Below are 25327 nucleotides of genomic sequence, written 5' to 3'. Positions count from 1 at the left end.
CATCCTGGCTACACTTAGTACTCCACAACAGGCAAAGGTCAGTAAAATACTCAATATTATACCTGAACTTCTAGTCTTCCAAAGATCTGGACTTCAATCAGGTAAGTCTCCTAAGCATGCGCTACCTGTTCTATTTGTCTTTGCTTACAGATTTTGCCCAATAAGTGTTAGCTAAATGAGTGAGTAGGTAAACATGGTATTCAATATAATAATAATATACTTTGGTAGATAATTTTTACATTTTTAAAAGCATTGTCACACACTTATTTTTTTCTAGAATTTTATATTGCTGGGTATTTTAAGTAATTCTTACGACTTATAAATCCCTGATAGTCTGAGCCTGATATAGGACAAGAGAAATACCCACCCATATTCATTCAAAACTCTTTGCTAAGCACTGACTGAGCTAACCACTAGAAATAAATATGCATATATATGTATGCACACATTTCCCTTAAAGGCTTTACCGTCAGTAAGGCTTCCAGGATACTTTCTGAAGGGGAGTAAAAGGTATTTAGATGGACAACTGTGGGACAAGATTTCAAAAGTAGAACGACATTTGCAAATTGCAAGACACAGAGAAAGAATGCATGTGTCACGTGATGGGAAACGAGAATGAAGAAGACAGGGACAGACCATGAAAGGACCTTGAGCACCAAGTTCAGGATGCTGGCTTTCTCCTAAAACCTCTGAGGAATCATTCTAGGAGCCAAATGGCATTTCCATGACAAAATATATGGCTCTCAATCTGGAAACACTTAGAGATGGGAATTGTAGGCTTCATAGCCAAAAGCTAGTCCTAATCATCCCAGCCCCATTCATCCTGGGTTCTCCATAATAGGTATCCCACAAATGTCCAAAGGTTCCTGAGAGTGAGAAGGAGCAGACTTCATGGAATTCTCATAAGAACTGATTTCATACCTGAATGCTCACTCATGAGCCCTGGTATGTTAATACCAGCCTCTCCACAAAGTTATAGGCAGGCAGTCAGTCTTGCATGATGGAGGGTCTTCAGGTCTCAAATGGAGGATCCAGTCTCTTCAAAGCTGAGTAAGTTCTGTGGCCATTCTGAAAAATTAATGAGTCGCCTTCTATGAACTTAGTGCAAGCCCTTCCAGTTTAACCTATTAGGTATTTCTCAGCCATAACCCCTCACCATCAGCTGTCACCACCCTAGTTCAGGACTTTTTCTTGGACAACTGTATCAGCCTGCTATCTGACCTGCAGCCTTACTTTTCCTGTGCTCAAATTCACCCTGTGCCCAGCTGCCCAAATGACATACATAAGGCACCAATCTGACCACTTTTACTCCCTGCATAAGAGCATCCCCATCCTCTACTTGATGAAGTCCAAGCCGGTTGCCACGGCATGTAATACTACACATACCTACCTCCGGGCCTGATTAGCTCTCCCCAAACCTCCCCATCTGCTCTCCAGTGTGGCATGAAACAGCTTGTGATTCCTGCACACACACTACCTATTTAACCTTCCCTGTTTTTCTCATCCATTCCTTCTGCCTAAAGGATCCTCTTAACATTTCCTTTCCTGGCTGATTCTGATTCATCCTTAAAGTTAATTCTGTTGCCTTTTCCTCCAGAAAACCATCGTGGACTCCTCCAGCCCCAGTGATAGGTGTCTCTCCTTTCTGATGCCATAAAAACTCTTCACATATATCTTTTTAAATTATATCACCATCATTTATGTATATGTCTCCCCCTTTGGATGTGAGTTCTTTGAGGATTCTAACGTATCTTCTTTATTCCAAGAGTTAACAGAGCACCTATACCCACTGGTGTTCATGTGTGCATATATCATGGCTTTCTAAGTTGGAGGGTCCGAAGAAGGAAAGGAAGAAGCAAGGTAGGTTAGGTAGAAGTAAATGTCACATGGCTATAAGGGGCCATAGAAGAAATAACCTTCTCCTTTTTTCCCCCTGCTGCTAAGGTCTAGAATACTTCCTAATTAATAAATATATTCCAAAGACATTCATGGAAAAGGAAAAGGAGGTGATCCTTATATTGGATCCCCACAGAACAGGGCTTCAAAATAATCACCACCCCCTCATGAACATCTAAAAGCATTAGGAGCTCTCCAATTCCCCTAGACAAGATGAGCCATGGGAGGCAACTTTTTTTTTTTTTAATTTAAATCCAAGTTAGGTAACATATAGTGTAGTAATGGATTCAGGAGTAGAATGTAGTGATTCATCACTTACATACAACACCCAGTGCTCACCCCAAGTGCCCTCCTTAATCCCTATCACCACTTAGCCCATCCCCCCACCTACCTCCCCTCCAGCAATCCTCAGTTTGTTCTCTGTATTTAAGAGTCTCTTATGGTTTGGGGAGGCAACTTTATTAAGACAAAATTGACATGTTATCGGCAGCCGTAATGCTCTTTCCTTTCTGTCCCTAACTAAATTGTTAAAAGGCAACCATCCATTCTGAGATGGTAAGAAAGTCTTACTTGAGATGGCAAGACAGCCAGGAAAGGTAAACCTATTTTTTTTTTTAATCTTTCTTGAGTATGGCTCAGGACTAATTTGAGGACGAGAAACGATTCCAGTGCCTTGTAAATTGCGATCCACATTGCAACTCCTAGCAGCCACAGTTCAGCACAGTTAGAAGTCAATTAAGGGAGGCCCAGGATTAAGACATCATGGAGACTGAATTATCTCACACCAGCAGGAAAGAGTCGTTTCTTCAGTTCAGGTTCATGGTCTTTGGAGCAGAAGTGGTTTTGAAGAGGAAAGAAAATACCGGCGACTGTGGTCTGTTACTTTCTGCAAGACAAGGAAATAGAGAAGATTCCAACCTAAATATATAGCTAGCTTTTCAATATTTTTTAACTAATGAATTTATCTTTTTAATACACTTTGAGTACAAATTTCAGGGCTTCAGGTTCATTGGGAACAGCTAAAAATACCAAAACATGGAATAAACCACAACATCCCGCAGTTCCCTCCATATGTTTTATTTTTTTTCCCCTGTTTATGGGATAAAATAGGTGAAATAAAAGTAAAAGTTTAATTACAAGAAATAAAGTGTCAGCAGTGAAGTTCACAGCCAATTTTTGTACTTGGAGTCATGGAGCATGTTTCCATGATATGATTGTAGGTTTTTGATTGTGCAATAAAATAATTTCAACAATAAAAACCATTAGTATGCAGGTGTTCTACAATTTTCTTAGGGAGTTTTGCAAGAGTTGGCATGCATTTGATAAATGCACTCTCAAACCCCAAACTCCTATGCAGAGACATGTGGCTTCACACGGAAAAGGCTTTTGCACACCTGCAGTAATCAAGCAAAAACATAATGGGAAGCAAGGGGATTGGGGGACACACACCCTTCTGTCTTCAGACGAATATTGAAGTATTAATGAAGCCTCATACACAGAAAGGCAGTATTGTCATTTGCTGACTTGGCCCACCCACAGTTTTGGTAACTATCACTTTAGAGATTCACGTGTGATCTTTAAATAAGCATAAAGGGAACAAATCATATTTTGACCTTATCGCAAAGTTAAAAGTCACAACATGGCTTTTAAAGTACCTCTACTGTACTTATAGTGAAGAGATATTCAGTTCGTTGGCCAACACACATTTACTGAGCAAGTTTCTCATGATGAGCTCTTATTCTACGCTTAACAAATAAAGATGGTGTGCATTCACATCTAAGCCTTACACTGCAGAATCCTTTACAGGATCCTTCTACGCATCACTCACATTTAAAGCAGAATGAAGCAGAGCTCCCTGGTGGGCACAGAGGCAGGAACCCTGAGCCCAGCTCTGCAGACACCTGGGTAGGCACAGCCTGGGAACTACCTCTCTATACTCCAGCGAGAGAAAATGCATTGTGTGTGTTACACAATAATTTCATTGAGGAAATTTTTACATCTCTTGTTTTTCAATGGTAGCAGAATACATTACTCTTTTCTCTTGATCCGATTAGCAAATGACCTCCAAGACCTAACAGCAGTAGATGTGAAGTCAATGTGTACGAGGTCCTCACCCACCTCTCAGCCCATTCTGGCAGCATCTCTTGATGGTTACTCCACGAGGAGCTAAAATTAGGTCACAGCAGCCTATCTAAGGCAAGTCTGGGTGGAAAGATCCAAAGGTGAGCCTAAGCCAGCATCTGTATGAATTACTAACAGCCCAAGCCAAGAATACTTAATAGCAATGCCAAGTTCAAAGGGAAGAGTAAGTAGGTTGTAAATGGGAAACAAAGCCAAAGGCCAGGATTCAGGAGGAAAGAGAAGAAGAGCAGAATCGGATCAGGAAGGAAGCAAGATGATTCCAGGCAACTGTTCTGACTCTCACTGGTCTGCTTTCAACTGGTTATTAGGCCCAGTAACATCCATGGGCAAAGCTGAAAGATTCAGAGTTTGGGCTAATACTCCCTGCTGCCAAAACATTTAGTTTTTTTCTTTATCTATTTATATTGTCACCTCTTTAAGCAGTGGACACTTCTTCACTACCCATTGAGAGTCTAACAATGAAATAGATGGAAAAAATCTGGTCCCCTCTGATTCTGAAGACCAGGGGTTAAAGACCACACCTGTTCCCCTTGTCAGGGGTGAAAAAGGAGGCAGGAGCAAGGAAGGAAACCCTATGATAGGCTTAGCCAGCCTAAACTTTTTCTTCTGATATTCTTTTACTTTTTAAACTCTGTATTTCCAAACATAAGAATAATAGCCTCCAGCACATAAAAAGCATTCACATACTATCAATATGTACCCAGCCCTGTGCTAAGTGTTACAGAAATCACAAATATTGCAAAATGCAGTTACTGCCCTCAAGGTTTTTGCAATTTCAGTAAAAGACAAAAGACTTCTATATTAAGCCACAAAACTGGATTTTGTTAGGCAAAGAACCACCTCAAAACTCTGTGGCTTGAAATAATCATTTATCTTCTCTCAATTCTGTGGGTTGCAGGTTTGGGTTGGGCTCAGCTGAGACACAGGCACCTTGGCCTTACATAGCGTTTGATGATCCCACTCCTATATCTGGGGCCTCAGCTGAGACAGCTGGCAGGGTTGGGGTGGCCAGGCCTTTCTCTCCACAGGAAAAAGAGGGCAGGCTTATTCAGAGTAGACATGTTCCAAGAGACCAAGTTCAGAAACTGCAAGGTCTCTGGAGGCTTAGACTCCCAGTTTACACATTGTCACTTCTGTCACATTTTTGTCTGTTTGGTTGGTTGGTTGGTTGAATCGAGTCATGAGCCAGCCACAATCCAAGAGGTAGAGAAACCCACTCCATCTCTTCATGGGACAAGCCGCAAAGAATTTGTGGCCAGATGTAATCTTCCACAACCACCCACTAGCTATAATTATTTGTATTATTGTAATTATTCACTCACTTCCGAGATTGCTGGAAACTATCATATAGTTTTATCACAAACGCAGAGTCCAATATCTTGGGAACTTCATCCAGATGTGGATGGTTCAGATGTGGACAAGGCCTCTTAGGTACAGCTTCTTGCATGTGGCTCCTCTTAGTCCAGAAATTTGTGAACTAAACAGACACATTTGTTTGCTCCCTCTCCCCACATACCCAACATGCAATGGTGAGATGGCAATAAGAAAATCGTAATAAATATCTCCATTCAAAAAAAAGAGAGGGGTACGTGGGTGGCTCAGTCAGTTAAGTATCCAACTCTCGGTTTGGCTCAGGTCATGATCTCATCGTTTCATGAATTCGAGCCCCACCTCAGGCTCTGTGCTGACAGTGTGGAGCCTGCTTGAGATTCTCTCCCTCCATCCCTATCTCTGCTCCTCCCCAACTCACACTGTCTCTGTCTCTCTCAAAATAAATAAATAAGCTTTAAAAAATTTTTTAAAAAAGGAGAAATGGGAAGTAAATAGGAATCATTGGTGCATAGCAACTCAGGAATCCAGTCATGTACATATACAATAAGAAATAGCCCTTATTTACAGAGAAATAGCTTTTCTCATCCTGCTCCCTTTTCAAAGAAATTTGAGGGCCCAGAGTCATCTGTTTACTTTGAACTGTTTGGGTCCCACTAAAATGCAACCTTATACAGACCCCTTTAAAACTTTGTGGGTTTCCTATGTATCAGGGTAGATTCCATTTAATTAGACACAGAACACACACACACACACACACACACACACACACACACACACAATTGTTTTTGATGTGCTCTCCTTTCTTCTTTTGGCAGGAAATCAGGATGCTATAAATTAATGCCCTTGAAGTCTTTAGAAGTTATCTTGCCCTATTGAGAGAATCTGCTAGGAACCACCACAAATCTTTCTGAGGTCTGTACAGGTGCTTAAAACCAAACCACCCCCTCAAAAGATTTTAGAAGGGTCTTTTGTAGACTGAAGAGACTGTGACTGAAAACTATTTTATTTTCTAATTTAGAAAGTCTAGAAAGGCCCTCTATACTTCCTCTACTTTCTGCCTGCAAACTGAATAGTTTTCTTTAGTTCATCCCTTTCTTCGTATATGTTTTCAACACTCTGCCTGAAAATTTTCTTAATTGGATCCACAATCGTATGAGTTAGTTACATTTTTTAACTTCCGAGTCACCACATGCAGTGGTTTTGCCAATTACTTTGAACCAAAACTAGTGCCACATGTTTTAGGTTTTTTGTGATGGCAGCACCTCACTTCTTGGTACCAATTTCTGTTTAAGTTAGCCTTTGCTGTGCAACAAACTACCTTTAAAGTTAGCAGCTTAAAACACTGATTTGCTCATAGTCTTGTAGGTCAACGATTGGTATTGGACCCAATGGTATGCTGATCTGGCTGTAGTCATTGCTGAATATGTAACCTGTCAACAGCGGGGGTCAACACTGAGCCCCTGATATGGCGCCATTTCTTGGTAAAACTGCCAGCCACCTAATAGCAGGTTGATTACACTGGACGACCTCCATGTGGTCTTCCATGCCTTTCCATTAGAGGCAGTACTTTGTTCTCATGGAATTGACACTTCCTCTGAATATGGATTTGCCTTCACTTCCCACAACACAAATGCCAAAACTACCATCCATGAACTTGCAGAGTGCCTTATTAACTATCATACTACTCTACATAATATCGCTCTGGACAAGAGAATTAATTTTTCAGCAAATAAAGTGGGTCATGGGCTTATATTCATGGAATTCACTGCGCTTACCATAACCCTCATCTTTCTGCGGCTTAACAGAATAGTACAAAGGCCTTTGAAGACATAGTTAATGGTATCAGTGCGGAACCACTCTTTTGTGACACCCTCTAGGATGCAGTAAGTGCCAGATTAATGACTAATATATTGTATGGTTTCTTCCATAGAGAGGATTCAGGATCCTGAGAATCAAGGGATGGAAATAGAAGTGGCTCATATTACTATTACCCGTGTCCTCTACTAGTAAAATTTCTGCTTCCTTTCCTCACAATTTTGGGCTCTGCTGGTTTCAAATGCTTTGTTCCTAAGGAAGAAGGTTTCCAGGGGTGTGCCTGCATGGGTACACGTGTGTGCACACACACATGTTTCATTAAACTGGAAGCTGAGATGACCACCTGGCCACTTGGGCTCTTCACATCAGTAAACCAACTGTCAAAGAAGGAGGTTCCTTTATTGGTTGGGGTGATTGAGTCTATCAAAAAAAAATTGGTTTGCTACTTGAAAGGTTTTCTCCCTCCCACCAACCAATTTTGACACCAACTGGGTGTCCTCCAAATCCAATTTAATTCTGGTATTAACTATCTGAGTTAGTGTCAGACTCCACAGGTTTAAGGGCTCAGTCCCACAAAACTGCTCCCATTTCAGATGCCAATTGCAAGTATCGGGTCCCGGGTTACCCACGCTTCTGTCCAACTTGGCTACAAAGTTGGGGGATTCCTATAACCCCCCTCCTCAGTTTCAGTAATTTATAAGAATGACTCATAGAACTCAGGACAATTCTGTGCTTACAATTACAGTTGATTATAAAAGATACAAATGAACAGCCAGATGAAAAGGTACATATGGCAATGTCCAGAAGGATCCTGAATGCAGGAGCCTCTGTCCCCACAGGGTTGGGATATGCTACCCTGCCTGCACATGTATGCATACACCAACTCAGAAGTTCCCCAGATCCCATCAATTAAGGGTTTTTAATGGAGGTGGCATTACATAGACATGACTGATTAAATTGTTGGCCATTGATGATTAACTCAATCTTTATCCCCTCACCCCTCCCTAGAGGTTGTGGCAGGAGACTGAAAGTTCCAACTCTCTAATCACATGGTCGTTTCTCTGATGACCAACCCCTATCCTGAAGCTATCTACAGGGCTACCAAGAGTGCCCTCAGGAGAACAAATGACATCCCATCACCCTTATCCCTCAGGAAATCCCAAGGGGTTTAGGAGCTCTGTGCCAGGAACCAGGAACAAAGACCAGATATTTTTCTTATTATACCACACTACTGCATAATAGGAGCAGAGGCCTCTTAATACTCCCAATGCTCTGTGATAAAGGAAATAGAAAACTGCAGTGGCCCATTATAGGTGAGACAGCTAACAGCACAGAACCTTCCGGAGTAACAGTTTAGGTCCCCCACCCACCATCAGACAAGAACCATGATGAGTTGAGGCCCCAGATTGGAGCAAAGGGAACATGGCAAGGTTATAGAAAGAAAGAAGCTTTAAGTGCCAGCAATGACTGTGTGACCAGTTGCAGAAAAGAGGATGGTAGTTCTTACTACTATTTCTTCCTTAATTTGGTATGAAGCCCTATATAGTTTGCTTTTCTTTTTCTTTTTTCCTACCTATCTGAGGTATATTCATAATGGTTTACATTACATATAATGTACATAATAATATATTACACATAATGCCAAGTTATCAAGGTATTGACTGCACTAGACTCTTCTATCATCAGTTTGTTTAAGCTGAGAATGACTTTTCCTGCAATCCCTCCCCTCTCTATGATTCCAGGCTAGAGTTGGCCAAAGGGGGAACTGGAAGAGAAGCAGCTTGGCATCAGGAAGTGGTTCTACATAGCTCTGTCCCTTCCTCCTTCTCTTGGGAGTGAGCCTGCCCACCCAGAGCACACCTTCTGCCTCTCTCACCTGAGGGCAGATCTCTGCAGTAGGCATGTCATTCTACTTCCAGATTATGAGATCCACGTGCCACATTCTTCAGCCTTATCAGAGTAAGGATGGCATTTGTCCTGTTTCCGTATACTTCTCAGCTGGTTCAGAACTCAGGTGGGGAAGAGAGGTCTTCATTATTGGGCTCCCCTGAACCCCGGGATTGATTCCTCAAGGAGATCCAGGAAAGCTTTCTACCAGATCTTGAAAGATGTCATGGGACTAGAATAAATGAGACCCAAGGAGGCAGGCACAAGAAACAGTGTGAGCAGAGAAAGAATGTAGTGGGCAGGAAAAGGAAGATTCGTGTGAGGCACAGAACTACCTTTTCTAAGCAAAAGAAAAATAACGAGGGATGCGGTTTGATAAGACACAGGACAGCGGGGCAGCTGATGGGCAGCCTGGAAGACTAAGTTTTTCATAACAGTTACTTTAATTTTGCACCAATTGTTCTGGTTCCTCCTAATATTAAATTTTATGATCAGCTTCACTCCCAATTTAATAAAATAATGCAATCGGCTCTTTTATAGATCTCTTTTGTGGCTAATATAGGCTTCTTCAAATCCAAATCAGAGAAATGACTTGCCAATAGTAATGATGTCCCAAGCTCTCCAATTGCCTGTCTCTCCCATCATCCTCACTATACCTGACTTGACTTGGAAAGCTATTTTGCAGTGTTGCAACATTAATAACGCTTACCAGGAGCAGAACGCCTTTTTTATGTGGTTGATGTTATTTCAGCATGCTTTACTAGAAAGGCAAAGAGAAAGAGGTCTGGGATGATAGAAACATTTTGCCCTGGTTCAGTATCTGTCAGGAATTTAACCGATGAATTGTATCTCAGCGTCCGAGCTCATGCGTATGTTATGTATCATGCTGTTGGAAAATGTACCCATATTTCCCTTTGGTCCCTTTTCTGCCCTCCCCCGCCCCCTCCCCGCATTTCAAATTCATTTTTGTTTCTGTTCCAAGACTAATGAGACTGTGATCAATGCCTCTCTAGCTGACCCTGCCTTCAAGTCTTCAATCATAGCTTCTCTGTCTAACCGACTACCCTCTCCTCTTTGTCAACCGATGGATTTATTTAGTTAAGAAAACTAAAATACGATCATGCCTCAACTCCACAAACAGGCCTCTGGGTTGATTTTCTTCATTTTATGAAATCCAACCAACCGTAGGCGCTAAACTATGTCTTTACGGTGTCTGTGTCTAGGCTGATAATATTTTCTTCCTTTGTGAAGATGTTTTAAGGTCTGCCTCTTTCTCCTCAAGTCAGTTCAAGAGTGCTGTGCTCTGCAGGGTCACTTCCTGAGGCTGAGGTTCTGAGACTGGATCCAGAAAGCTCTATCCCTAAGCAGGTTTTTCGTATGAGTTAGGTGCTCACAGTTCTCCCCTTCCTAAAAGGGGACTCCAGATGAGGTCAGCACCCACCAAGGGGTGCTGGGAAGAGCCTGGCAGCCCAGATACCCACTGCCCGCTGCGCACCGATGAGCCGGACGCCCCAGGACGGGGGAGGGGTGCCGTGACTGCAAGCTTCAGAAGACCCCTCCCTGCAGGCTGCCCTTCCTGCTTCCGCGGTTGCGCCAACCTCACATCCAATCCTAACAGGACTTCTAGGACAAAATGCTTTTTACACACCCCATCTCACTTGTTACTTCCGACGTTCCTAAAGTCCACCCGATTCCTTTGCTGTTTCCGGAAGTGTAGAGCCGGAGCTTCCGGCAGTTCAGTCCCTCGCCTTAACTGCAGGCAGCTAAGTGAGGGCCCATCTCTGGCCAGCTTCACGCTCCTCCCTCCTGGGTCACTTACTCCCACCGCCCCACTTTCGGTCTAAGCCCTGCCTCTCGCACGGTGCTCTCCATTCCGAGCCCCCAGATGCCATCCGCACACGCGCTGCCTTCGCCTCCAGTGGCCTGTACCACTGTGCTGCATCCTCTCCTGGATACACAGCTTCCGGCTACTTTTTGGCAGGCTCTGGGCCATGGGCGCGTCCCAGGTTCCGAATGCTTTCGGGGGGGGGGGGGGGGGGGACGTGGGGAGGCGCCTGGGGGCTCAGAAGGTTAAGCCTCCGACTCTTGATTTCAGCTCAGGTCATGATTTCACGGTTTGTGAATTCGAGCCCTAATCCAGTTTGGGATTCTCTCTCCCTCTCTCTCTGCTCTTCACACACACACACACACACACACACACACACACACACACGCGTTCTCTCTCCCCCCTCTCAAAACAAACAAACAAACAAACAAACAAACAAACAAACATTTTTTAAATTACCAAAAAAAAAAGAGGGGGGCACCCCAGTGGCTCAGTTGGTTGAGCCTCCCACTTCAGCTCAGGTCATGATCTCACGGTTGGTGGGTTCGAGCCCCGTGTGGGACTCTGTGCTGACAGCTCAGAGCCTGGAGCCTGCTTCTGATTCTGTGTCTCCCTCTCTCTGCCCCTCCCCGGCTTGCGCATGCTCTCTCTCCTCTCTCTCTGTCTAAAAAATAAATTTAAAAAACATAAAAAAAAGGGGCGCCTGGGTGGCTCAGTCGGTTGAGCGTCCAACTTCAGCCAGGTCACGATCTCGCGGTCCGCGAGTTCGAGCCCCGCGTCGGGCTCTGGGCTGATGGCTCAGAGCCTGGAGCCTGTTTCCGATTCTGTGTCTCTCTCTCTCTCTGCCCCTCCCCTGTTCATGCTGTGTCTCTCTCTGTCTCAAAAATAAATAAATGTTAAAAAAAAAAAAACATTAAAAAAACATTAAAAAAAAAAGAAGGAAATGTGGGTATTCTAAACCCCTCCAAGACATGACATGGAACTAAGCCGCATGCCTTAGATTAACCCCGACACTTGAACAAACTGGAATAATGGAGGCTCATGGCATATGGAAAGAAAGCAGAGGAATAGCATATAATCCTCTGTCTTTCTCTCTCCCCTTTATCTTAGTCTGTTTTTATTTTATTTTATTTTATTTTATTTTTTTCAAGTTTATTTATTTTGAGAGAGAGAGCTTGAGCAATGGAGGGGCAGAGAAAAGGGAGAGAGCATTCCAAGCAGGCTTCACACTGTCAACACAGAACCCGTCATGGGCCTCGAACCCACGAACCCGTGAGATCATGACCTGAGCCAAGATTAAGAGTCAGTCACTTAACTGACTGAGCCAACCAGGCACCCCATCTTAGTCTCCTTTTAAAAACAAAAACCACACACAAAAAATAAATGAAATAAATACAAATAAAAACAAAAACCACATTTTTTGTCTTTTCTCCCCTTCTAGGATAGAGAAGTTCATTTTAACTCAATTTGACCTAATTAAGGGGACACACTGTAATTTCTCTCACCACTTATGTCTTTGCCCAAGGCCTTTCTTCTTTACAATAACTTACACTCATGCACCTACAATAGCCATCACCAAGATGATGCCACATACTTTGGGCTGTCAATCTTCCCAAGCGACCTTGCTTCAAGTCTACTTCCCAAGGGTGGGCCTGCAACTCACAGAGAGAAAATGGAAGTTCCATCTTACTAATCCAATTTAAGTGAAATACTCTCCAAAGCAACAGATCTCAATGAAATCTATTTTTCTTTTGTCACTTTGCATGCTCACGATTTTGATAAATAATCATTTGCATTTGAAAGGGGAAAAATCAAGTAAAGCATAATTGAATTCTGATACCACTTGGGAAATACGGTCATAGATGTGAGAACATTACGATGGTGCAAAGGACCCTAAAAAAATCATTTGTGCAACTAGCACACTGTATATTTGATCTGAAGATTCCTGGACAAGCTTCATGAGAGAAGCTTTGAGAAAACACTCTTGGGTCACAAGTCATGAATGTTTTCGGTAAGAATGAAATGCATCTTACATCTGAGGGTACTTTTTAGGAACAAAGCATTTGGAGAAATACCTGGCTGGTAGCTGCTTTAATACTCAACAAGGAGGATAGCCAAAATTTAACGACAAAATACAGGATAAAGAACAACAGGGAGAATGAAGTCTTTACTCTTAAACAATCTGTACTGCATTGGTTTAATGCAACTGCAATTAGCCAAAGAAGAAAGTTTAGGACTATCTCATTCCATTTTCAAAAATCACCAATAGCACATATTACATGCAAATGATGCTTCATATCATTCTAAATACTTTCATGTATTCCTTAGTTTTATTCCCCTTGGAGGTGATCAGAATGGGTATTATTTTCACCAGTGAAGAAGCTGAGGGAGGGAAATCTCCCACCAGGGTTGACACAGCTGCTTAGTGACAGCAATTGGATTGGAACCCAAGTTTGTTGAACACCCACCCAGAGCACCCAGTGTCCCATCAGCCTGTTACGTCAGTTCCATACTGGTCGTGACATTCCAGGCATTCCTTCAATCCATATAAATTGTATTTTTGATTGAGATCCTACTGATAAACCATGCTCTTCATTAGGGCCAAAGAATGCCATATTTAATCTCAAAAAAAATGGAGGTTTACATGCAAATGCAGACAACGCCTTGCATAAAAGCCTCCTGCCTTGAATTTCTTGTAACACCTCTCTTTCAAAGAGCTAAGGAAACTTTGCAGCCACTTGCTAACCCTCCCAACATGCCTGTGAAAGGCCCAGTGGGCAGATTTAATTATGTCCGGTTTACAAATAGAAAAACTGAGACACAGATGGTGAAAAATGAAGCTGAGTAAAGGGTTTTCCCAGAACCACCCGGCCTGTCGGGCCCTGGCCACTGCTTGCCAGGCCCGCACAATCTCCACTTGGCCACATTTTCTAAGTAAGATGCTTCGAATGGCAGATGATCCTTAAAGGCTCTGGTGTGTTTCAGCTGTAACACACACATACTTTGAGAAGTAGTAAAATAAAGCAGTCAGAGCCCTGGGGCTGTTGGGAGGGGGGCCAGTAAACGATAGGTATGGAAAGTGCTTGGCACTGAGTAGCTCGCAGGTAGTATGGGCACAAGAAATGGTAACAGGGAGATGAGTCTCTGCCTAAAGAGAAATGAGGCTGCTAATGTAGATACTTACTAAATATTTATGAAAGGAAAGGAGGGAAAAAGAAAGAAGTGAAAGAGGGAGAAAACTTTGTAAATGGGAAATTGGGCTTACTCTTCTTTGCCTGTGACATGTGAGAGCTTATAAAATGGTTTTCTCCTCTGTAACATGAGGGTCAGGTGGGCATGTATCATTAACACTGCCCTTCATAGAAGTCAATCTCCACCTCACTGTGCAGGCTTCTTTGCTTAAATTACCTACAGTTACTTCAACCTAACCAATACATTTTAGGCAGACTCATTCTAATATGGTTTGTTTCAACTTCAGTATAAAAGAATTACAAGCCTTTTTTGCGGGGGGGGCTGGATGGCTCACTCAGTTAAGCATCCGACTTCGGCTAGGATCATGATCTCACAGTCTGTGGGTTCGAGCCCCGCGTCAGGCTCAGTGCTGGCAGCTCAGAACCTGGAGCCTGCTTCAGATTCTGTGTCTCCCTCTCTCTCTGCCCCTCCCCTGCTCACGCTCTGTCTATCTCTCTCTCTCAAAAATGAATAAACATTAAAAAAATAAATTAAAAAAAAAGAGTCACAAGCCTTTTTAAAAGTAACTAAATAGGTTTGACCATATTGCAATAGTTCTTGATGTACCCATCATAAAAAACAATCCTTTTCTGCTTTTTAATCTCCCCAAACCAAACATCTTTCTCTTTTTTTTAATTTTTATTTTAGTGTTTATTTGTTTTTGAGAGAGAGACAGAGTGTGAGTGGGGGAGGAGCAGAGAGAGAGAGACACAGAATCCCAATCAGGCTCCAGGCTCTGAGCTGTCAGCACAGAACTGGACGCGGGGCTTGAACTCATGAACCAAGAGACCATGACCTGAGCAGAAGTCGGACGCTCAACTGACTGAGACCCCAAGGGGCCCCAAATATCTTTCTCTCTTATATACCAACTGCAGCCAGATACATGGTGATGTAGGTAGGGCATACAATTAAGATTCTGAAAACTTTGCCTAGCAGATTGAAAGATACTTGAAAATTCATGTAATTCACTGGCTTTTTGGCTTTCTTTCTGGCTAAATTCAATCTTGACCCCTCAGTTCTAACACAGAGCCCCTGGCCCCTGAGGAAGCCTTGAAATGGTTACATGTCTTCCAGTTTGTCAGACTCAGTTGCTCTGCTCAATGTGATATTATTAACATCGTCTGCATTAAAAAGCAATGAGTAAACATGCTTTATTGCTTAAAAAGGAGGGATTGCTAAATATGAGAAAACTGAATTGCTTTTAACCTTGCCCAGGTAGGTGCATACAACTTCTTTTGTGTTTAATCCCATTATTTAATGTGTGAAAATAAATAAATAAGAATGGGCTGACAGAAGTGGCAATATAATATCCTTTAATCTGCAGTTCACAGTGCATTTAAAAAATAATAATTTTGAAAGGAGCATTTGAAAACATTTGATCTTAAAAATGCATATTTTGCTTATTCTAGTGTTTGTTGATATGAAGGCTTTGAGGTCAGCCCAGTAAATATTCAGTTTGCTAGGCACAAACTGTGCAGGAATCTAATAGAAAGCAATATTGTTGAAAATGGATATCAATTGAAAACAGAGAGCAGCGTCAACTATTCCCCACTGGGAACAGACAACAATAAAACCAGTCAAGCATTACACAGCCGAGCCTGCCAAATGTCATTAGAGTGGAGAAAAAAGGAAAGGAACATGGTCGGGAAAGAAGCACTTTGCTTTATTTTTTTTCCCTCCAATTTAAAAAGACAAAAAAAAAAAAAAAAGCTGGGGGGGGTGGTAGTAGAACATTTAAAGAACAAGGACAATAAAATTGTCCTAAAATTGTCCGAGCCAGTGTCACCTTTATCCTAGGCCTGATATATCCTTTTTTTTCCTTCCAGAATGATTATATGATAAAGATTTTCAAATAATTTTTCTGCTCTTCAGCTGAGCATTTTCCCCTAGTGACTCTCTAATCAGGTGCATTTACAATCGTAAAGTTCCCAATTTTTAAACTAGCATTGTGATGTCATTCACAAAAATCACATTTCTATCATCATTTAATTAATGGATCTGAGGTCATATTGAAAAAAAAAAGGTTTTGTAAACGTAAACTTTTTCACTGTTACCACCAAGCTTCAGTGGGGAGCATGGAAGAAGGAATGGGCTACAAAGAAGCTCTATCTCTGGGTGCAAAGATCTATTTACAGTAGCTCTAAAAATCTGCTACATGATGGCAATGTAGAAAAATAATTGCTGAGCAATGGGTGGGACAGACAAACACATCACCATCGCCATCCCCACCTGAAGGCAGAACTGGGAGCCAGTGACTTAGCCCCAAAGCTTCTGCTATATCTATGGCATTTTCATTGATGATTTGTAAATTTTCAAACAAAGAAAAATTGTCTCCTACAGACAATGGTCAAGCCTCTGAACAGCCAGCCAAGAGCTCCCCCTAGTGAAGTTGCACACATATCAGAGTGAGCTCCCACACACAACACACACACACACACACACACACACACACACACACACACAGCCTTAAACCTGACTCTTTATTCCAAAATGTTGTCCAGACCCACATTCTTTAAAAACAGCATGAAAAAAAATCCCCCACACTCTCCTGGATTACTCCTCCTGCTCATTGCCCAACCCCACCCTCAGCGGTAAAGAGCCTAGTGAGGACTCCTGTAAGAAGGTGAAACTGTCATTCTGATCATATCATTTTGAAATAGTAATAATAACATATTGGCTCCAAATCTGTATCCTCAAGTAGATGCTATCAATGTAGAAAGTCCTCAGGGACAGCTTATTACCATGTAATTAGCATAATAACTTTGTTGTGTAAACAAAATAAAAGACAGGCTTGAATATAAAAAATATATCTTACACTGGATCAGGATCTACAGCTTCTACAGAAAAATCTATTGTCTGCTAGTCTTGTATTTCGTTGCCGCATCACTGTGATAAACACCTAATGAAACGTGCAAGCAGCTTTCTATGTAAGTGTACTGCATTCGTACACGTGCATACACGTGCCCATATATTTTACTGCAAAACAATATACACAACACTCATTCTACTCATATTTAACAGAACTAATTTGCTATAACGCCAGCATTGCATCTCCCAGATCAACCCTAATTCCTTCAAGTACATTTTGGCTTCTTCCAAAAAGATATTTTATTGGTTTTATGAGCCTTGATAGGGCTCTGAAGGAAGAAAAGGCATTCTTTGGGGGGAAAGAAGGTAGCAAATGTAGAAATCAGACACAGAGATGAAAGGCATTTTATGTCTTCCTAAAAATTCTTTGAGGGCCATATCAACATTTTTAGTAAAATACAAACGACTCCCATTTTATAATTAACAGCTGTTTGTGTTAAGTATCCAGTGCTTCCTAGCTCCGGCTAATATGCTTTTTTTGCTGAAATTATAGGTCAACAAGAAAAGGGATCATAGGTCTAAAATGCTAAAGGTGACCCTATTTCCCTGGGAGTCTAACTCTAGAATGCACTTTGTGAAATGCTATATATTAATGCTCAAGCTCTGAAATCTTTAGACATCGAAACAACACAGGATAGAGTATTTTTTATGAAGTGTTACTTTCATCGTCAAGCTTCTTTGAGTAAAAATATATACATAAGAAAAAGTAAATTTAAATAAACCCACTGGCTTATAGACACTGTTACTTAGCCTCCCAAGAGGATGGTGACAATTAATGCGAAAGTCTTCGCAAAGTTTTGGTGGAACACGCAATAAAGTTTTCGTTTTGGTTAAAATATTTTCTAGGGACTATTTTAACGAGCCAGTTTAGTATACTCAGATCTTTGTTCTTTCCGTAGCTCTTGCATCTCCTCAAAACAAAAGAGACCAGGTAAGGGATTGTGGTGGGGAAATGGGGAAATGGGGAACTCAGCCACTGAATGGGACACATACGGATGTCACCAATTTTACCAACAATGGCCAAATTATTAGGGCCAAAACTTCACTCCCCTAAAACCCATATCAATGATGAACTCTTCTACACTTCATTGTTGGACTGTGGGTATATATCTCAGCCTGCAAAAACTGGGTTTCTTCCCTTATAAAAGGGGGAATTATAATGTGCAACACCTCCCTGAATCAAAAGGAAACCACTATACAAAGAACTGAAATTAGACCTATTACATTAATTAAAATTCTGCCAGCATCTCTGAAAGTGTAATTTGGCCCAATGTGTTTTAAAAAAAAACCAAAACATCATGAAAATTAGCTAATGAATATTGTGCAGTCACTTCCCTAACATAAAATAACTCAACCATTTAAATTGCACAAATTCCAAAATGGTCTAATTTACAATGCGTCGTTGTTTGCTTGTTTGTTTTAGAAGTGCTTAACCTAATAACATGGTGAGATTGTATTTTTTTTAATTCCAATCTTTTATAAAATAACAAGAGACTCGTGGTTGAATTTTCCCATGAGCTTAGTAACTACAACCCTAAATACTTAACTCTGACAATATTTACTCCTACTTAAATTTATTATTTAAAATTTGACCCTTTCAGTTTTCACTAGGTTGAGAGTCAGGAGACTCAGGCTTTTGAGTCAATGCTGACAATTACCCACTATGTGACCTTGAGCAAGCCACTGTCACCTTGGACTCCTATAACAGTATCTACCCTGGTGGCCTCATGGGGTTGCTGTGACCATTAAATGAGATAGTACACGTAGTAAGTGTTTTAAATATTAGAAAGTGCTAGACAAATATATGCACTGTTATTTTGAAAAGTAATGTCTTAATCAGTCAACGAATGTGTAATCATCCTTTAAAACTTTCTCCAATTGATTTCTCTAAATGGTTCTTTCAGTTTTTCATTTTTTGGAAAACCATATATGTTGAGTTACTTATCTGCAGAGATTTATTTTTTTAATTTTTTAAGTATTTATTTATTTGAGAGACAGTGGGGGTGCAGGGGGAAGGGGCAGAGAGAGAGGGAGACACAGAATCCAAAGCAGGGTCCAGGCTCTGAACTGTCAGCACAGGGCCCAACTCAGAGCTCAAACCAACTGACCATGAGATTATGACCTGAGCCGAAGTCGGACACTTAATGGACTGAGCCATCCAGGCGTCCCTGTAGAGATTTATTTTTTAAAAACAATTCCTGGTACCATTGGAATCTTAGTTTGGTATCTAGCTCTGTTCCAGTCAGTCTTTCCTGCTCAGAATTGTCTCCCAAATTATATGAGAGCACAGCATATATATATATATATAAAACCATTGTGCTTCTTTGGTTTGGGTTCTCCTAGCCTAAAAAGTGTCCAAGAGGTTCTCTCTGAAGAATTTCCAGAGAAGGTACCATTGCCACCAGATAAAGGCTCTGCCTGACCTTGACTCCATCATAGCCCAGATGGAAGAATTAGCCCCCAGATGCATCCCTATGTTAAAAGTGAAACCATGTGGAATACTATCCAGCAATCGAAAGAAGTGAACTACTGACATCCACAACAACATGAATGAATCTCAAATACATTTATCCTAAATAAAAAAGCTAGACTCAAAAAAGCTGTATGTGGTATGATTCCATTTACATGGCATTCCAGAAAAGGCAAAACTATAGAACTATAGGATAGGAAATAGATCATCAGTGGCCAGGGGCTGAGGGTAGAAGGGGGAGCGGGGGTTGACTACAAAAGGGCAGGAGGAAATTTCTGCAAGTGAGGGAACTGTGCTATGTTTTGGTTATGGCAATGACTACATGGTGACATGTCCATCAAAGCTCATACTCAAAAGGAGGGATTTTACAATATGCAAATTATAGCTCAATAAATCTGAAATTTAAAAAAATCATGGAGAAGTCAACATGAGTTTGTTACCCTGCTCAGATTATGATTTTTCCTTTAAAGCAAATTGTATTTCCATGGCAATTCAAACTGTTTTCTGGTAAGATGAACCCACATAAAGCTAATCAGACACTTCACCAAATATGGTTAAATTTTGAAATAAAATTTCCACTACCTATCTATCACATCCGTGATTAATTGCCAGAGTCCAAATAGTGTTATTTCTGGCACAATGATCATCATGTCATTTTTATTGTTTTCCAAATGGGAGGAAAAGATTTCAAGTCCTAAGTTAGCTATATAGATTTTCCTTCTTCTTCTTCCTTATGTCCCTTATGTCGCCATCCAGTCCTTAAAGAATTGTTGATAATTGTTTTATAGGTATTGCTCACAGGAATGGGAGTGTGTCCCCTCATACAGGCTTGTCAGTCAAAAATTTCAGCTGGTTACAAGAGGACCTCACTTAAATCAAATTCTGAGTAAAATATGGCCCAGATAAAGCTGATGAAAGGCCTATAAAATGAGATTTCAAAACAGACCAAGCGAATCTAGCTAAGAGAGTCTCTTTTTAAAATCAGGTCGGGAGGCCATTAGGGAGGAAGAATTTATGCACATCCTCATCAGAGAAAGCATGAACTTTTTAAAAACCTTTCAGCCCACTTCAAGCCCTCATCCTGGACTTAGCCTCCTCCTCACCGTGACATCTGACTCCTGTGCCCTCTGCACTTAGAAAGGAGCCAATTCGATTTAAGAAGGTTCAAGCTTTCATTTGCATGTGAACTCGACCAATCCCAGTGAACCTAGTTTCAATCCCTGTTTTGCATAGAGGACCTGAATGAGAACTACACTCAGAGCCTTTGCCTCTATAACTCTGACCCCTGTCTATCTTCCTCCAAACCCAATTTATGTTTCTCCTTGAATCAGTGTCTCCTGAGTTGCAATTCTAATTGCCCAAATAAATGCCTCTTTGCTTAAATTTTTCACTTAATTTCTCTTCTTGGCCCCCCAAAAGAGCAAATAACGCAAACGAATCAAAAAGCGTCCTAGAACTCAGTGAAAAAATGCAACCCATGTACAGTACAGACGTACTGTAAAATATTAGTACCGAGACTCTTCCTTTTGAAGATGGGGGTGCAGCATTCAGCTGCAATGATTTTATTTTCTTATCAATCAAATTATATGATTTAGTAAACAGGCAGAGAGGTCAGTAGGCAACTCCTTCCCGGGACATGATTGCTGCGGGGGCTTAAGGGGAGTGCATCTCTGGAGAGAGAAGGAGGTGTGAGAAAAGAACCCCACCTCTCTGGATCCCCATTCTGTTCCTTCTGCTGTAAAATGCCATATAAAACAATGCCCGAACAATCTATCGCTGGAAACACAATTATTTGCAGGTGTCTCAGAGCCATTTCGGCTCATTCACTGTTCCTTTCCCCTCATTGACATTAGTTTAATCTGTGAAAATCAGATCACTATTCCGCCAGACTTTTTACCTCATTAGGTTTCTATCGTCTGTTCTGAGGCATTGCATACATTTCTACCTCCAGGCAAGACTGGTTCTTGTCTGCACTCAGTTTTTATCCCTTCCCCCTCTTCATTCTTATGAGGAAGAAACACTTTTAATGCAATAATTTAACTACTTCTGGAGCTAATCCAGAAAGATCCCACCTGCATTAAAAAAAAAACAACTGGCAACTTTGGGATATAAATCCTAATCATGCATGAGATATACATGAAACACCCACACCCCCAGGATTTGCTCTCTAGACAAACAGCAATTCTCCGTAGATAGCAAATTATATTAAATACAGAGAATTCCATTTTTTCCACTGTGTTAAATCACAGCAACGTCGTTTTCTTGGTAAATTTGTGTCTCCTGTATGTCATTACTACTATGATTGGAAGAACATTGCCTAGAATTCTTTCAACTATATTTAGATTGGAGTTAAAGCATCCACTTTGTACAGCCAGATCCACGGGACCAAACGAAGGACATTAGTGAGAGTATGAAGCTGTTTTCTGCAAACCCTTGAATTTAAGCATTGAAGATCACAGCGATGTTTACCTCTCAGGATGCCGTTCTATATACACAAGTGGATAAGATGTTGAAACATCTTCTCAATTAATTATACAACAAAACAATGTGTCTCTTTCATATTTTGGCTACTACACTGTTTCTAAATGATTTTGATACATATTTAGGGCTCTCAAATCTAATTTTTTGATTTGGGGCTGAGGGACAGTTAGTTACTATAACCCTCAGAAATCAGGGTCACGAAAGAAATTTGCGGACAGTTCTTTGAGTGACTGCATATTTCAGTATTAGCTGTGCTATTAACCTTTCAAGAAATCTAAGTTACATTTACAGAATGTCGTGAACTGTTACACTCATTGCTTATTTCCTTATTGGATATCAGCAGAAATTATCTGCCATACCAAGAAGCATCGGAACTCCTGACTAAACAACTTTCCTTCCTTTGGGGAAAAAATAGTAATAATAACCTTTGATGGTGTAAGAACATCATAATCCACATTGTCATTCCTAATTCAGCCCATGCCAAGAATACAGGACGATTTACATATGCTCTAATCAAATATTTGGGGGCTGGGGAATCTCACTGCATATCTCTAGATCAAGATTATGTGACATGCCTTGGATTCCAGCCAGGATTGAGGCTCTTCATTTTTAAAACAATAACCACCTGCTAAAAGAAGAAAGAAAGCCATTTCCTTCTTGACATTCGTTAGCTTAGGATCAGCAGAATCTTCCCGCTGCTCAGATTGAAATGTAATAGCTGCAAGGTTGAAAACTGAAATCTTGCACTAAGCACTTCATTGCTGCTGGCTTGTAATTTTTTTCTCTTCAAAAATTACATACACAAAGCAGTTTTAGACTCTGTAATCAGATATTTTGCCTCATACTACTGTGTGATTTGGGTTGTTTTCTTGGGATGTTTTCTTTTTTTCTTTTCTTTCTTTTTCTTTCTTTTTTTTTCTTAAGAGAGGGAGAACCGGATCTGCACAAGCAAGGCTTTCAGGGCAAATGTACATGCTACGCAGGACCCTGGACCCTTCCTGCTGCTATATGACATTTGTAGATTGTGACCAAGCTAAAAAAGTAAGATGGACTCAGGCTAGTCCACTTTCATTGGACCCCAAACCCACAACTCAGATCGACTCAACTCTTTTTCATTTGCTTGTTGTCCAGCTCGGCAGCAGTCAGGAGATGCAGGGATCTCCGGGAGAAAGGTCTTGGCGGCAGGGAGGCAAGGAGCATGGAGAGGCCAAAGGGAAAAAGGACTTGATCTCAGCCCCAAAGGACTGCCATGTGGTGGGTTCAGACTTTGCAGGGACATGAGATGCATCCAGCTGAGCTGAGACTTGGTGACTTTACCCAGGTGACCTCTGGTTTTTCTGCATGCCGAGCAGACAATGGCATTATTATCTTACACTCTCAACAGTCCGAGTACCTAATGTGAGAAAGCTCTTGAAAAATATCAGATTTATAGAATCCACAAACAAGCAACAACAACAAAAAAAAATGTGAAAAAAAGTAGTATGTTTAATTTCAAAATGTATGGTTAAAATGGCATGGAATTTGCAATTTTATGCACCACCACCACTTTGGAACTGACGCTTTCCCCTCAGAATGGGTTATTATTTATAAGTGCACTCCATGGTTAATATCTGTATTTTTAAATAGCATAATATAATGCATTGCTTTGGCATACCATGGCAATAAACTTTCATTTACAGAAATTTTAATTTACAAATCCACTTTTTTCAAGTTCCTCAAAACAGAACTCTTTCTTTAAGCATCTATCTCTAAATGTACGTGTGTGTGTGTGTGTGTGTGTGTGATACTCAGTTTTTTTCTTAAAGGTCTTCTGACCTCAGAATTTGTCCCCCCCCCAAAAAAAATCATCTACTCCTTTCTTCTCGGCCTTCCATATCACATCTCATTCACTCACCCAGGATGAAAACTTTGAAATCATCTTGAAATCCTTCTCTCCCTCCATCTATTTACATGATATCAGAGAATAAAGGATGTAGGCAACAGAAATGGATCAGGAGATGCTCACACTTCAACTATTTATCTTACAATGTATGGAGAGCAACTACGTGGTAGAGCAAACTTAAGCTAAGATGTGACTCTGAATCCATATTTTAATAGCCCTCTTGAAAATCAGGAAAACCTTTTGGCTGCCTTTTTGGCATACCTGATTGGAGTGTCCCAGATTCTCTACCCCTACTTCGAGATAGAGGCGAAGAAGCACTTGCACCAGGGGCGTGAAAAATATCTGCCAATTCCACTTTCCAGGTGAGCTTGCATTATTAGCATTCGCTTTCACCCATACAGTCTTTGTGAAGATCATCTGAAACCATTTTTCCACTGTACCAGGTTTGATTTCGCTAATATTAGGTAGTATCCATAAATACACTTATCTTCAAATCTGTTAATGTTTATTTATTTTTGAGAGAGAGAGAGAGCATGTGCGAGCAAGTGGCGGCGGCGGGGGGGGATGCAGAGAAAGAGGGAGACCCAGAATCCAAAGTAGGCTCCAGGCTCTGAGCTGTCAGCACAGAGCCGGATGCGGGGCTCAAACCCAGCAACTGTGAGATCAGGACCTAAGCTGAAGTCGGACACTCACCCGACTGAGGCATCCAGGCACCCCCATTTAACTTTAAGTGTATGTATAGGTAACTGAAAAGTGCCTGAATACACTGAACGCCAACGGGTGTGGGAAGGCACCATTGGCAAAAGCCCTTTGCTTCGTCATCGCCACTTTTTGACCGTAAACCTTCAGGCCTGGTACGTGAAGTGTGACCATCTGATTTACACGGATCCAGGGAGGGTGCTGGTGTCAATCTGCATATTAAACACTAAAGAAACAGAACTTTTTTATTTCTTTGGATTAAAAAAAGAGGAACTCTATAGGTTGAAGTTCTAATATTTCTTGTATCATCTCAATGGGAGCATCTTGAACCTCTCCTGGTATATAAAAACTCCCATTTTTTATACCCCATTTGAAGGATCATTACTGTATTAGTCAAGATTCTCCAGAGAAACAGAAGCAACCAGATCTTTCTCTTAATTCCCACCCCCTCTCTTCAGAGACATAATCTAAACTACTAGACCTCTGTCTCTCCAGAAAGAGAGAGAGAGGAAAAGATTCATTTCGAGGAGTTGACTCGTGATTGTTTCGGCTGGCGAGTACAAAATCTGTAGGGCAAGCCAGCAGGCTGGTGATTCAGGTAAGAGCTGCTGTTGCATTCTTGAGCTGAAGGCTAGAAACTCAGGCAGAACTTCTATGTTACAGTTGGAGGAATAATTTCTTCTTTGGAAACTTCAGTCTTTCTCTTAAGCCCTTCAACTGATTGGATGAGGCTCACCCACATCATGGAGAACAATCTGCCTTACTTAAAGTCAACAAACTGTAAACATTAATCACACCT

General features: G+C 41.2%; 1 long non-coding RNA gene across 5 annotated transcripts in view; it reads right to left on the bottom strand.

The window, feature by feature from the left end:
• The window catches only part of LOC113600655 (uncharacterized), a 346128-nt gene that overhangs the window by 89165 nt on the left and 231636 nt on the right, over positions 1–25327 (bottom strand). For 3 of the 5 annotated variants that reach the window (XR_003421758.2, XR_008292500.1, XR_008292499.1), the window contains 2 exons: positions 2467–2782; positions 922–1068 (listed from right to left, as the gene is read on the bottom strand). This is a non-coding gene — a long non-coding RNA (uncharacterized LOC113600655). Of the gene's footprint in view, positions 1–921; positions 1069–2466; positions 2783–5360; positions 5495–9061; positions 9305–9781; positions 9833–10567; positions 11065–25327 lie in introns of those variants that run through there. The other 2 variants (XR_003421759.2, XR_008292501.1) reach the window with 2 other exon arrangements.

This window comes from Acinonyx jubatus, chromosome F2 (genome assembly GCF_027475565.1).
Source record: "Acinonyx jubatus isolate Ajub_Pintada_27869175 chromosome F2, VMU_Ajub_asm_v1.0, whole genome shotgun sequence".
NCBI classification, from domain to species: domain Eukaryota; kingdom Metazoa; phylum Chordata; class Mammalia; order Carnivora; family Felidae; genus Acinonyx; species Acinonyx jubatus.
Note: the sequence above shows the minus strand (reverse complement) of the source record. Positions and strands in the feature narration are given on the sequence as shown.